The sequence below is a fragment of the Psittacula echo genome, assembly GCF_963264785.1.
Source record: "Psittacula echo genome assembly, chromosome: 4".
Taxonomy (NCBI): domain Eukaryota; kingdom Metazoa; phylum Chordata; class Aves; order Psittaciformes; family Psittacidae; genus Psittacula; species Psittacula echo.
Genome location: NC_137738.1, coordinates 122,394,425 through 122,406,816, shown reverse-complemented (window position 1 = coordinate 122,406,816; position 12,392 = coordinate 122,394,425). Strand labels below are relative to the sequence as shown.

General features: G+C 50.7%; 1 protein-coding gene across 1 annotated transcript in view; it reads right to left on the bottom strand.

Moving 5' to 3' along the window:
• Positions 1 to 12,392, bottom strand: part of SLC24A3 (solute carrier family 24 member 3) — a gene marked incomplete at its 5' end in the record, with an annotated part of 169,344 nt that overhangs the window by 136,765 nt on the left and 20,187 nt on the right. The window lies entirely within an intron of this gene.

Here is a 12,392-nt window from a genome sequence, read left to right as displayed (position 1 = left end):
TCTATTCCCAAGCCATCAACCCAGTGAAACAAGAATCACCATCTGGAAGGCAAGGATGGAGCAAAGAGTAGCCAAATAGTGAGTCTGAAGCAGCACATCTTGGACTCCAGTGAAGGATGAAAGCGGCTAGCACCAGGACTTTGCTGCTGAGAAGCCACAAGGAACTTAAAAGTGAATATTGAGAAGTGAGTGCAGGCAGCGATAGCTGGGCAAGAAACACATCAGAAAATCAACTCACTGGGCACCAAACCCAGTTTGCACATAACAAATGTGAAGACACACCACACCAACCCTCATTGCTCATCAGCAGCTCAACACATCACACTGGAGCTGCTTCATGACCCAGGCTCAGTGCACAGGCTGGTTTCAGGTACAAGTACACAGCAAGTAACCCCAGAAAAGGTAATGCACCGCTTTGTCTCATCACTCCTGGCTCTTTGCTTTACTCCCCACTTCAGCTTTGCCTTGGTGCTGTGAAGTGAAACTATTTTAGCAGTGTCAACGAAAGCAACTGGCTGATTTCCATGATGTTCTTGGCACAAGGCTGGTCAGCCTTGGATATGCCATGTCTGCCTAACGAGCTGAACACGTGTGCTCATGTGTCAGTCCTGTGCATCCTATGTAGGTTGAGATTCAAGGAGGAAAAAAAAAAAACCCTCTTGTGCATCTGCCCGAGGCAGGCACACAGCCCAAATCAACTATCTCACAGCAGAGACCTTGAGCACAACCAGTAACAAACAGCACTTGAGAGAGATTTCCATACACCCATCCATCTTTCCACCAAGCAGAACTCGGGCTTTCTCACAAGGACTTTGCTACTGAAGCTACTCTTCATGTGCCTGTCACTGGTACTGCTCACAGACTGTCTCCTTTGCTGTGGCAGGGCCTGGCTGTTCTGCCCACTGAGAACATGCAATTGTCTGTCCAACATCGATGGAACCTTGAGGACAACGGGAAACAACCGGCTCTACTCCATGCAGGGAATTAATTCACAGCACCAGGGGTCCATGGAGGCTGGAGTCTGCACCCAATGCCTGATGCTTCAAAACCACCTTTAAATCTGAACTATTCCCCATTTTGACCAGCACTTTGGAGATGGATCACAAGCAAAGAGCAGTGGAAAATTCAGATCTAGAGGCAATGTCTCAGATAAAGGATAAAGAAAAAGGTTCTTTGCAGCTCCAAACCCTTCTGTTAGATTTTCTGACTGATTCCATTGAGAGAGGTGGCCAGGCTGAGACCTCTCTGTCTTGCCCGTGGCAGCTCTCTCCTGTCGCCCCACCAATGGGGAGGCAATGCCTGAAAATGGGCTGCCTGGAGACTTGCATTCCAGGCCAAGGGCGGCAATGCTCCAATGCTCCCAAGGCAGGCAGCTGTGTGCCTGTCTGAGGAACATCCACAGCTCCACCAGCAGCCTCAAGCACCCCTCTTTTCTAAGCAAAAGGTGTTTAACTCAGTAAACTAAGCAGGCATATTTGAAGCTTCAAGGACTTTGTACTTGTGATGCTTTACAAATTTTAGAGAATGCTGTTTGTTTAGTCTGTGAGCAGGCGCAAGAGCTTAAACTGCAAGCTAAACATACACAAACAGCATTTTCTCAGAAGGAGCACATGGAATAGTGCAACATCAGGCATCTCCCATAATAATAAACACTCCGGTAACCCGAGCTGAGCAGTTCAGCTCCACACACAAGCTCTTTCCAAAGCAGAGATTCATCCCCAAGCACCCGCTGCTGCATCATGGCATAGAGAGAAGGCAGGAGGAGAACCTGCAAGGGCTGCAGCACCCACAGGTTCTGCACAGACCCTCCTGCTGCCCCAACCCATAACACCTCTCCCTCCCAGAGGGCAAACTTCTCGAGAGAGGTAGAGAAGAAGAGAGTCATCTGAGGTGACTTTGGAAGGGGAAAAGCTTAATTTGGCATTAAAAATGTTTATAAAGGCTACACTCGGCATTCACACAAATCAGCGTAAATAGCAGCAGAGCTGGTCCATGGGTGAACTTGTTGGGATGTGGCTGACTTGCATCGTTAAAAGCTCTCCTCTGGTACCTCCAGGTTCAAGCAGGGTTGGCTGCTCCACAGCAGGACTCGTAAGCTGCTGACCCCCAAAGTCCTGCCTTTGGTGTCCCCTCTCTGAAACACACTTGGCTTGACAGAGCTATAAAAAACAGAAGTCACAGAAACAGGGAGATGCTTTTGCAAAGGTCTGGCCTTCCAAGGATTTCCCTGTGAAAACAGGGACACATCAAGATCCTAAACTTTCTAACAAGGACATTTTATGACAAGTACCAGAGGGCCACAGGCAGCTCAACGCCTGGCCCCGGGGCATAGGCTGCACACCCATCACCTCGCAGGAACCTGGATCTGTGTGCTGGCAGATTCAGTGACAGGAACTGGTGCCAGCTGTGGTTTAACCTTCACACGTGCATACAGCACAGACCTCACCATCTGGTGGATGCAGCAGGCACCACCCTTCTGAGCTGGCAGCATCTCTCCCTGCTTCAGCTGCTGGCACAAGGCAGAATCACCACCACCAAGGAGTGCTGCAGCACCAGGAACATCACCTCGGCCACAGCATCCCACCACGACTGGGATGACAACATGCCACCAACACCGTGGCCAGACCCAGCTTCCACAGCACCTTCAAATGCCAGCCGTGAGACACTGGAACAGGCTGCCCAAGGAAGCTGTGGCTGCACCATCCCTGGCAGTGTTCAAGGCCAGGTTGGACACAGGGGCTTGGAGCAAGCTGCTCCAGTGGAAGGGGTCCCTGCCCGTGGCAGGGGTTGGAACTGGAGGAGCTTTAAGGTCCTTTCCAACCCAAGCCATTCCATGATTCCCACCTGCATTGGTGAGGTCCCCCCTTGGGTTGCCACAAAACCACAGCAGGAGCACCAGCACCTCAGGCTCACTTGTGGAAAACACACAAGTATGTTCTGACCTACAAATATTACACAATCACCTCCCCGGGACAGCCTCAAAAAGGCAGATGCAATGATCACAAGTTCTCTTTGAGAACAAATTTTTGCAACATGTGCTTTTGGCTCCTCAGTTCTGATTGTGCAACCCTTTATTCACCTGTTCCAAGGCAGAGCTTATGCTGACTTGAAGCTCCACATCAGCTGCCAAAGGCTGCAGGGCTTAGGCCCTGATGTCACTAAATGAGGGCCCCATCCCTCAATTTCAATATACACTAAATCACAGCCAGCAAAATGTAGAACAAAATTCCAATATCCTGCAGAGAGGCTACAAGAACAGCAAGGAATGAGCAAAACTCTTCTCTCCAAGGAGAAACAGGAAAGGTTGCAAGAAGAAAGTAAATGGTTTTCTTTCTTTTTGCAGTTATTCAGAACTGGATGATTTTTAATGGGAAGCATGCCAAAGACATTTCTGTCATTTTCCCACCAGAGGCAAAGGCTATTAAACATCTTGCATTAGCTACACTGTCATTTGGTTCAGGCCAGTGTACAAATTGGACATTTTTCTTATTAATGTCTTAGCTGCTGGCTTTATAATAAAGTAATACCATGACATCTTTAAAAACTTTGCTACAATAGACAGTTTTTCCACAGTTCTGAAGCATGGCATATTTCAAAGCGGATGAATTATGTTTTTCAAGCACTAAGCATCACCACAAGGTATTTTCCACAACTCCAGTTACCCAGCACCAGTTTTGCATTACAGACTGAGAACCCAGGTTACAGAGAGCTTATTTGTGCTTCTTCCCAGAGACATTCCCATGGACAATGAGCACACGAGTCATTTTTCCCTGTCTCCGTGCCTGCACTGCAGTTCACAGTACAATAGGGCAATGCAGACGGTGCGTTTCCATGGGCCGCGTCTCTCTGAAGGTGACAGGGAGCACATCAGTGTGTGTGCTCCTGCCCCAGCCAAGCAGGGTGGCAGCTTGCTGGGAACAGACTCTCCAGCAAGAGCTGAGCTCTTCTACCCACACTCATGAAAATGAAGCTGAGTGGAATGAAGAACTGACCACACTGCTCAGGACTTCTGCAAACACCATGTGCGACCCACATCCCCACGCACAAACTCAAGAGCTCCTTACGCTGTTCCAGAAGGCTCTGTCTGGAGTTTACAACTTCCAGCACTGCAGAAACACAGCTCAACACATCCTACCTGCTCTTCTCAGCATGAAGATTCCTACTTTATGATGGGATACAACATCCCTATGCGCCCCGACAGCACACCAATAGCAGACAAGCATATTTATTTCCAGCATCAAGTCACAGGAATCCCAACGAGCCTGAAACACGGCAGGGCCTCAGAGCAAACATCCAGTTTCTAACAGGAAACAAAGAAACCTCGTGCAGAGCTCAAGGTCCAGCATGACTTGATAGCTGAATGCGACAAAACCACCCCAATTCACCTCCATAAGATGTGATAGAGGTTAGGTAAGATAAGCTGACAGAAGGGCAGACTGAAGTTCTTCCCTGTGAGGGTGCTGAGGCGCTGGCACAGGGTGCCCAGAGAAGCTGTGGCTGCCCCATCCCTGGCAGTGTTCAAGGCCAGGTTGGACACAGGGGCTTGGAGCAAGCTGCTCTAGTGGAAGGGGTCCCTGCCTGTGGCAGCAGTTAGAGCTGGAGGAGCTTTAAGGTCCCTTCCAACCCAAACCACTCTGTGATTTTACCTGCCTTGCACTCAGCCACATGGCTTCCCATCAAAGACTATTTCCACACAGGTTTACTTAACACACCTACACAGATGAAGACTCTTTTAAATCTTTTCATTGTGCTATAAAGGAGCACAATTGCCTATTTGGACTGGTCCCTACTTCTGATCCAGTAGCACTGAGTGGCTGTAGACCGGAGGGGACACCACTACGCATGGCACCACATGCAAACAGCCCCTGCCCTACACGCTGCACTATCCAAGCATGCAGCAATTAATACAGCAAGCTCACACTAATCATGAGGCTGAGCATGTAATGCATACACACAGCGTCTCCTCCAAGTGTACCCCGCACGTGAGGGAAAGAAACTTAGAAGCATCTTTTTCTCCAGGCTGCTGATTAAAACCCAAACACCCCCCATGTCCCCATCACTGAAATCAGGTCATTTCACAGAATCATAGAATAGTTAGGATTGGAAAGGACCTTAAGATCATCTAGTTCCAACTCCCCTGCCATGGGCCTGGCCATGAAGCAATGAGGTCATTTCATCAAAGCCTCCATAACCATCCATTACCCCATAATTAGTGGAAAATAATAACAACAAAAAAAACATTAAGAGGAAGACAAGTGCGTGAATCAAGGTCTTAAGGTTTGCTAAGGAAAGGTCATGGAAAGCTCTCCTGCATCAGTCTGGTGTATGGTGGTGCCTCAACACAAGTGTATCGCAGCCCTTCTCATCCAGGATGGGGTTGAGTCAGTGGACAAGTTTAAATTAATGGGGGGGAGAGTAGTAAAAACTACACTGGCATGATGCTCAGCTGGGGGAAACTGGGATAACTCCTTGAGCTCTGGTGCAGGAACTGATTTACAGCAGTGAAGGATGTGGCCCCATAATGCTGAGGAGCAGTGAAGATGCCATGTGCTGGTGAGCAGCAAACTGGAGCAGTGCAGAGCTGACAGGGCCAGCCAAAGGGCCAGATCTACCATCATGGCCTTCCACAAGCATGATGCCTCACTGCCAGGGACTGCGCAGAGCTGGCGGAGCCCTCGGCTCTCACAGACAGTGAAGGACTTTCCATGCAGACTGTTGGATCCTGCTGGCCCCCCCCAAAGCCAGCACAGCTCTCCTGGACCATGCCTGCCCTCCTTCCTCTCGTCTGTCCCTTCTATCCATTGTTTTGATGGCAGCAGTTTTGGAGGGCCAGTTTTACACACTCCCCTTTCAGCTCACTGAATCATCTCCCTCTCCCTGAAATTTTCCTTCACTGAATACAAAAGGGAAGTATTTCTGGGGAAGAAAAAAGCTGGAACAGCCAAGCACAGTCACCCAGTTAAGAGAGCAGCAGAGGGAGGGAGTAGCAGTGTAGTTACCTCGAGACAGACCAGGGGAATCCTCTCAGCAGAGCAGGACTCAGCTGAATTAACTGCAGCATTGCTCAAGTTAACCTTCTCACCCTTGCCATGCAAGTAAGTGCCCAGGCAGCCCCTGCTCACGGGTTTATCAGATCTCCTGCAGGTTGTCACAGCACAATCTGAGCTCAGGATTGCATAAGCAGCTCATAATTGATTATCTTTCATTGTAGACTGGTTTGGGAGATGCTTTTCTTTCAAAATCATCAGCAGCAAAGACCATAAATAGAGCATTCTCAGGGGGGGAATTAAAAAAATCAAACAAAAAACCCAGAAACCCAGCACCTGGCTTTGAAGAGCAGCCTGCTCCTCACAGCTGATTTCAAAGCTGTATTTCCACATATGCCAACCTACATGGGAAGGTGCAGAAGGGGTGAGAAGAACACCCACCACTGCTGTTAATACTTGTATAACATGAGTAGGGCACAGAGGACAGAGCCAGGCAATTAATAAACAGGAGATGGTCCCTAAACCAAAGGCCTCCAAACCTAACTGGGCACAGAGCAGGAGCTGTAGGCGGAGAGCAGAGGCACAGCTTGCTTGGGAAGAACACAGGATGCCTGAGAGCAGCATCACGGGATGTGCTCCAGAACTAGGGACCAGCACCTTTCACTGCACAGCGCCAGCCCTGCCTCTGTGCGCTGCCAGCACCAAGGGTCACTGACAAGGCAAAAGGACAGCTAAGGGAGAGACCTGCAGCCTGCCAACAGTAATGACAGAGGAGATCTCAGGGTCCCGGTGTAACCAGGCACTCCTGCAGTGTCTTAATGGTGAGCATGACTCACCTGAACCAACTGCAGCATTGCTCAAGTCACCAGAGCACCAGGACATCTCAGTGCACTCCCTGCTGCTGAGGAGCACCTCACCCCATGCTCACAGACCTCCCTTCCTCGCTACTTCTGCAAATCACACAACGGTTTGGATTGAAAGGGACCTTAAAGCTCATCCAGTTCCAACCTGGTCCAGTGGAAGGTGTCCCTGCCCATGGCAGGGGGGTGGAACTGGATGAGCTTTAAGGTTCCTTCCAAATCAGTGATTCTATGAAAGCACTGCCTCTGTACCCCTCTTCCCTCACATGCACTCTCAGAGGAGCATGGCAAAAGACCAGGTACACCTCTGGAACAACATAGCCTCCACGCTCCCATGCACTCACCTTCTCAGTTCCAGTGCTCCCACTGAGCCAGACATGGGTGCCATACACCTCCAGACAGACACGCACCAGCTCTCCCCCAGCAACAAGCACAGGAGCTCACCAAGGACCTCAAGAAGCTTCTGCCCCTCCTGGTCATCATGAGCCCTCATGAGCAACACCTGGGAGCAGTGCTGCAAATTCAGCCCAGGCAGAGCATACTCTGAAGGTCAACAGCAGCATCACATGGAGAACAGTAAAACAGGTGATTTGGGGGTTATTTTAACTCTGAAAAGCTACCGACCACCTGAAAGTGCCATTCCCACATGTGTTCTGCTTGAGTCTTCCTCTGCTCACACCCTGAAGGCAAAGAAAACTTTAAAGGTCAGGAAGAGCCTTCCTAGAATCACAGAATCATAGAATAGTTAGGGTTGGAAAGGACCTTGAGATCATCCAACTCCAGGGACACCTCACACTAAAACATGTCACCCAAGGCCTCATCCAACCTGGCCTTGAACACCACCAAGGATGGAGCATTCACAACCTCCCTGGGCAACCCATTCCAGTGCCTCACCACCCTCACAGTAAAGAATTTCTTCCTTAGATCCAATCTAAACTTCCCCTGTTTCAGTTTGAACCCGTTACCCCTTGTCCTGTCACTACAGTCCCTGATGAAGAGTCCCTCCCCAGCATCCTTGTAGGCCTCCTTCACATACTGGAAGCTGCTATGAGGTCTCCACGCAGCCTTCTCTTCTCCAGGCTGAACAGCCCCAACTTTCTCAGCCTGTCTCCATACAGGAGGTGCTCCAGCCCCTGATCATCCTTGTGGCCTCCTCTGGACTTGTTCCAACAGTTCCATGTCCTTTTTATGTTGAGGACACCAGAACTGCACACAATGCTCCAAGTGAGGTCTCACGAGAGCAGAGTAGAGGGGCAGGATCACCTCCTTCGACCTGCTGGTCACGCTCCTCTTGATGCAGCCCAGGATACGGTTGCTTTCTGGGCTGCGAGCGCACACTGCAGCCGGCTCATGTTCATTTTCTCATCGACCAACACCCCCAAGTCCTTCTCTGCAGGGCTGCTCTGAATCTCTTCTCTGCCCAACCTGTAGCTGTGCCTGGGATTGCTCCAACCCAGGTGTAGGACCTTGCACTTGGCATGGTTAAACTTCATCAGGTTGGCATCAGCCCACCTCACAAGCGTGTCGAGGTCCCTCTGCATGGCATCCCTTCCCTCCGGCATTTCAACCGAACCACACAGCTTGGTGTCATTGGCAAACTTGCTGAGGGTGCACTCAATCCCACTGTCCATGTCACCGACAAAGATGTTGAACAAGACCGGTCCCAACACCGATCCCTGAGGGACACCACTCGTTACTGGTCTCCAGCCGGACATGGAGCCATTGACCACAACTCTTTGCGTGTGTCCATCCAGCCAGTTCTTTATCCACCGAGTGGTCCACCCATCCAATTGATGTCTCTCCAATTTAGAGACAAGGATGTCATGTATCACAGTATCACAGTATGTTAGAGATTGGAAGGGACCTCAAAAGATCATCTAGTCCAATCCCCCTGCCAGAGCAGGAACACCTAGATAAGGTTACACAGGAATGTGTCCAGGCGGGTTTTGAATGTCTCCAGAGAAGGAGACTCCACAACCTCCCTGGGCAGCCTGTTCCAGTGTTCCGTCACCCTCACTGAGAAGAAGTTTCTTCTCAAGTTTAAGTGGAACCTCTTGTGTTCCAGTTTATACCCATTACCCCTTGTCTTATCATTGTTAGCCATTGAGAAGAGCCTGGCTCCATCCTCATGACACTCCCCCTTTATATATTTATATACACTAATAAGGTCACCCCGCAGTCTCCTCTTCTCCAAACTATAGAGACCCAGCTCCCTCAGCCTTTCCTCATAAGGGAGATGCTCCACTCCCTTCATCATCTTTGTCGCCCTGCGCTGGACTCTCTCCAGCAGTTCCCTGTCCTTCTTGAACTGAGGGGCCCAGAACTGGACACAATATTCCAGATGCGGTCTCACCAGGGCCGAGTAGAGGGGAAGGAGGACCTCTCTCGACCTACTGACCACCCCCCTTCTAATACACCCCAGGATGCCATTGGCCTTCTTGGCCACAAGGGCACAGTGTTGGCTCATGGTCATCCTGCCATCCACTAGGACCCCCAGGTCCCTCTCCCCTACACTGCTCTCTAACAGGTCGTTCCCCAACCTATACTGGAACCTGGGGTTGTTCCTGCCCAGATGCAGGACTCTGCACTTTCCCTTGTTATATTTCATCAAGTTTCTCCCTGCCCAACTCTCCAGCCTGTCCAGGTCCCGCTGGATGGCAGCACAGCCTTCTGGCGTGTCAGCCACTCCTCCCAGCTTAGTGTCATCAGCAAACTTGCTGACAGTACACTCAATTCCCTCATCTAAATCATTGATGAATATATTAAATAATACTGGTCCCAGTACTGACCCTTGAGGCACTCCACTAGATACAGGCCTCCAACTGGACTCCGCCCCATAGACTACAACTCTCTGGCTTCTGTCCTTCAGCCAGTTTGCAGTCCACCTCACTACCTGATCATCCAGGCCACACTTCCTCAATTTAGCTATGAGGATGCTGTGGGAGACTGTGTCAAATGCTTTGCAGAAGTCAAGGTAGACCACATCCACCGCTCTGCCATCATCCATCCACAATGTTATTTCCTCATAAAAGGCTAGGAGGTTGGTCAAGCATGACTTCCCCTTGGTAAAGCCATGTTGACTGCCCCTCATAACCCTCTTCTCCTTGACATGCCTTAAGATGGCATCAAGGATAAGGTGTTCCATCACTTTCCCAGGGATGGAGGTGAGGCTGACCGGTCTATAGTTACCCGGGTCCTCCTTCTTGCCCTTTTTGAAGACTGGAGTGACATTTGCTTTCCTCCAGTCCTCAGGCACCTCTCCCGTTTCCCAAGACTTGGTAAAGATGATGGAGAGTGGTCTAGCAATGACTTCCGCCAGTTCCCTCAGCACCCGCGGGTGCATCCCATCTGGACCCATGGATTTATGGATGTCCAGATTGCTCAACTGGTCCCTAACCCATTCCTCATGGACTAAGGCAAACTGCTCCAGTGACCTGACTTCATCTGAGGTCTCAGAAGTACAGTGCTCTTCAGGACTGCCTCCAGCAGAGTAGACTGAGACAAAGGCGGCATTCAATAACTCTGCCATCTCAGTATCTTCTGTCACCAGGGCACCCATCCCATTCACCAGTGGGCCAACCTTGCCTCTGGTGTTAGTTTTATCAGCTATGTATTTGAAAAAGCTCTTTCTGTTGTCCTTGACCCCTCTGGCCAGATTTAATTCTAAGGAGGCCTTAGCCATCCTAGCTGCCTTCCTACATCCTCTAGCAGCAGCCTTATATTCCTCCCGAGTGGCCAGCCCCTCCTTCCATGACCTATAAACTCTGCTCTTCCACTTGAGCATACCCAGCAGTTCCTTATTCAGCCACGCAGGTCTCCTGGCCCTCTTCCTTGACTTCCTACATGTCGGGATGCTCAGCTCTTGAGCTTGGAATAAGCAATCCTTGAATGCCAACCAACTATCTTGGGCCCCTTTGGGACACTGTCAAACGCTTTGCACAAGTCCAGGTAGATGACATCAACTGCTCTGCCCCTGTCCATCAGTTCCGCAGCCCCATCATAGAAGGCCACCAAATTGGTCAGGCAGGATTTCCCCTTAGTGAAGCCATGCTGGCTGTCACCAACCACCTCCTTGTTTTTCATGTGCCTTAGCATGCCTTCCAGGAGAATCTGCTCCAAGAGTTTGCCAGGCACAGAGGTGAGACTGACTCGTCTGTAATTCCCCAGGTCATCCATTTTCCCCTTCTTGAAAATGGGGGTTATATTTCCCTTCTTCCAGTCGTTGGGAACTTCACCTGACTGCCATGATTTTTCAAATATGATGGCCAGTGGCTTAGCAACTTCACTCTCCAGCTCCTTCAGGACCTGCGGATGGATATCGTCAGGTCTCATGGACTTGTGCATGTTCAGGTTAAGATGGTCTCAAACCAGATCCTCTCCTACAGTGGGCCTGTGGTTTTCATTCTCACAGTCGCTGCATCCACCTTCCAAGACTTGGGTGGTGCGGTCAGAGCCTTTGCCAGTGAAGACCGAGGCAAAGAAGTCATTCAGAACCTCAGCCTTCTCCAAATCCAGGGTAGCCAGTTCTCCCGATAGCTTCCGGAGGGGGCCTACGTTGTCCTTACTCTGTCTTTTATTCACTACGTACCTATAGAATCCCTTCCTGTTATCCTTAACATCCCTAGTCAAGTTTAATTCTAACTGGGCCTCAGCTTTCCTAACCTGGTCCCTAGCTTCCTGGACAACATCCTTCTATTCTTCCCAGGCCGCCTGTCCTTGCTTCCACCTTCTATAAGCCTCTTTTTTCCTTTGAATTTTCCTGAGCAGCTCACACTGGTTTGTGTTGGAAGGGACCTTAAAGCTCATCCAGTTCCAACCCCTGCCACGGGCAGGGACACCTTCCACTAGAGCAGCTTGCTCCAAGCCCCTGTGTCCAACCTGGCCTTGAACACTGCCAGGGATGGGGCAGCCACAGCTTCTCTGGGCACCCTGTGCCAGCGCCTCAGCACCCTCACAGGGAAGAGCTTCTGCCTAAGAGCTCAGCTCAGTCTCCCCTTTGGCAGTTCAAGCCATTCCTCCTGCCCAGAGCACCCCCTCCAGTGCTGGCACCCATGGGCATCGCATGAACCTTTGCAGTTGGGGGTGCTGGGCAGCACCCGCAGCTCTGACCTTCATCGCCTGCAGCACTTTATGCAGCAAAGCTTGATGGACAGAAAAGTATCTTTGCAAGAGATCACAGAATCACAGAATCAATGAGGTTGGAAAAGCCCTTCAAGCTCACCCAGTCCAACCATTCCCCAGCCCTGCCAAGGCCACCACTAACCCATGGCACTGAGGCCTCGTCTCCACGGGGTGTGAACCCTTGCAGGGACGGTGCCTGCAGCCCTGCCCTGGGCAGCCTGTTCCAATGCCTGAGCACCCTCTGGGGAAGGAATTGTTCCTCAGCTCCATCTAAACCTGCCCTGGTGCAGCTTGAGGCCGTTTCCTCTTGTCCCATCCCTTGTTCCTTGGGAGCAGAGCCCAGCCCCTCCTGGCTCCATCCTCCTCTCAGGCACTTGTAGGGAGCGATCAGGTCCCCCCTGAGCCTTCTCTTCTCCACACTGAA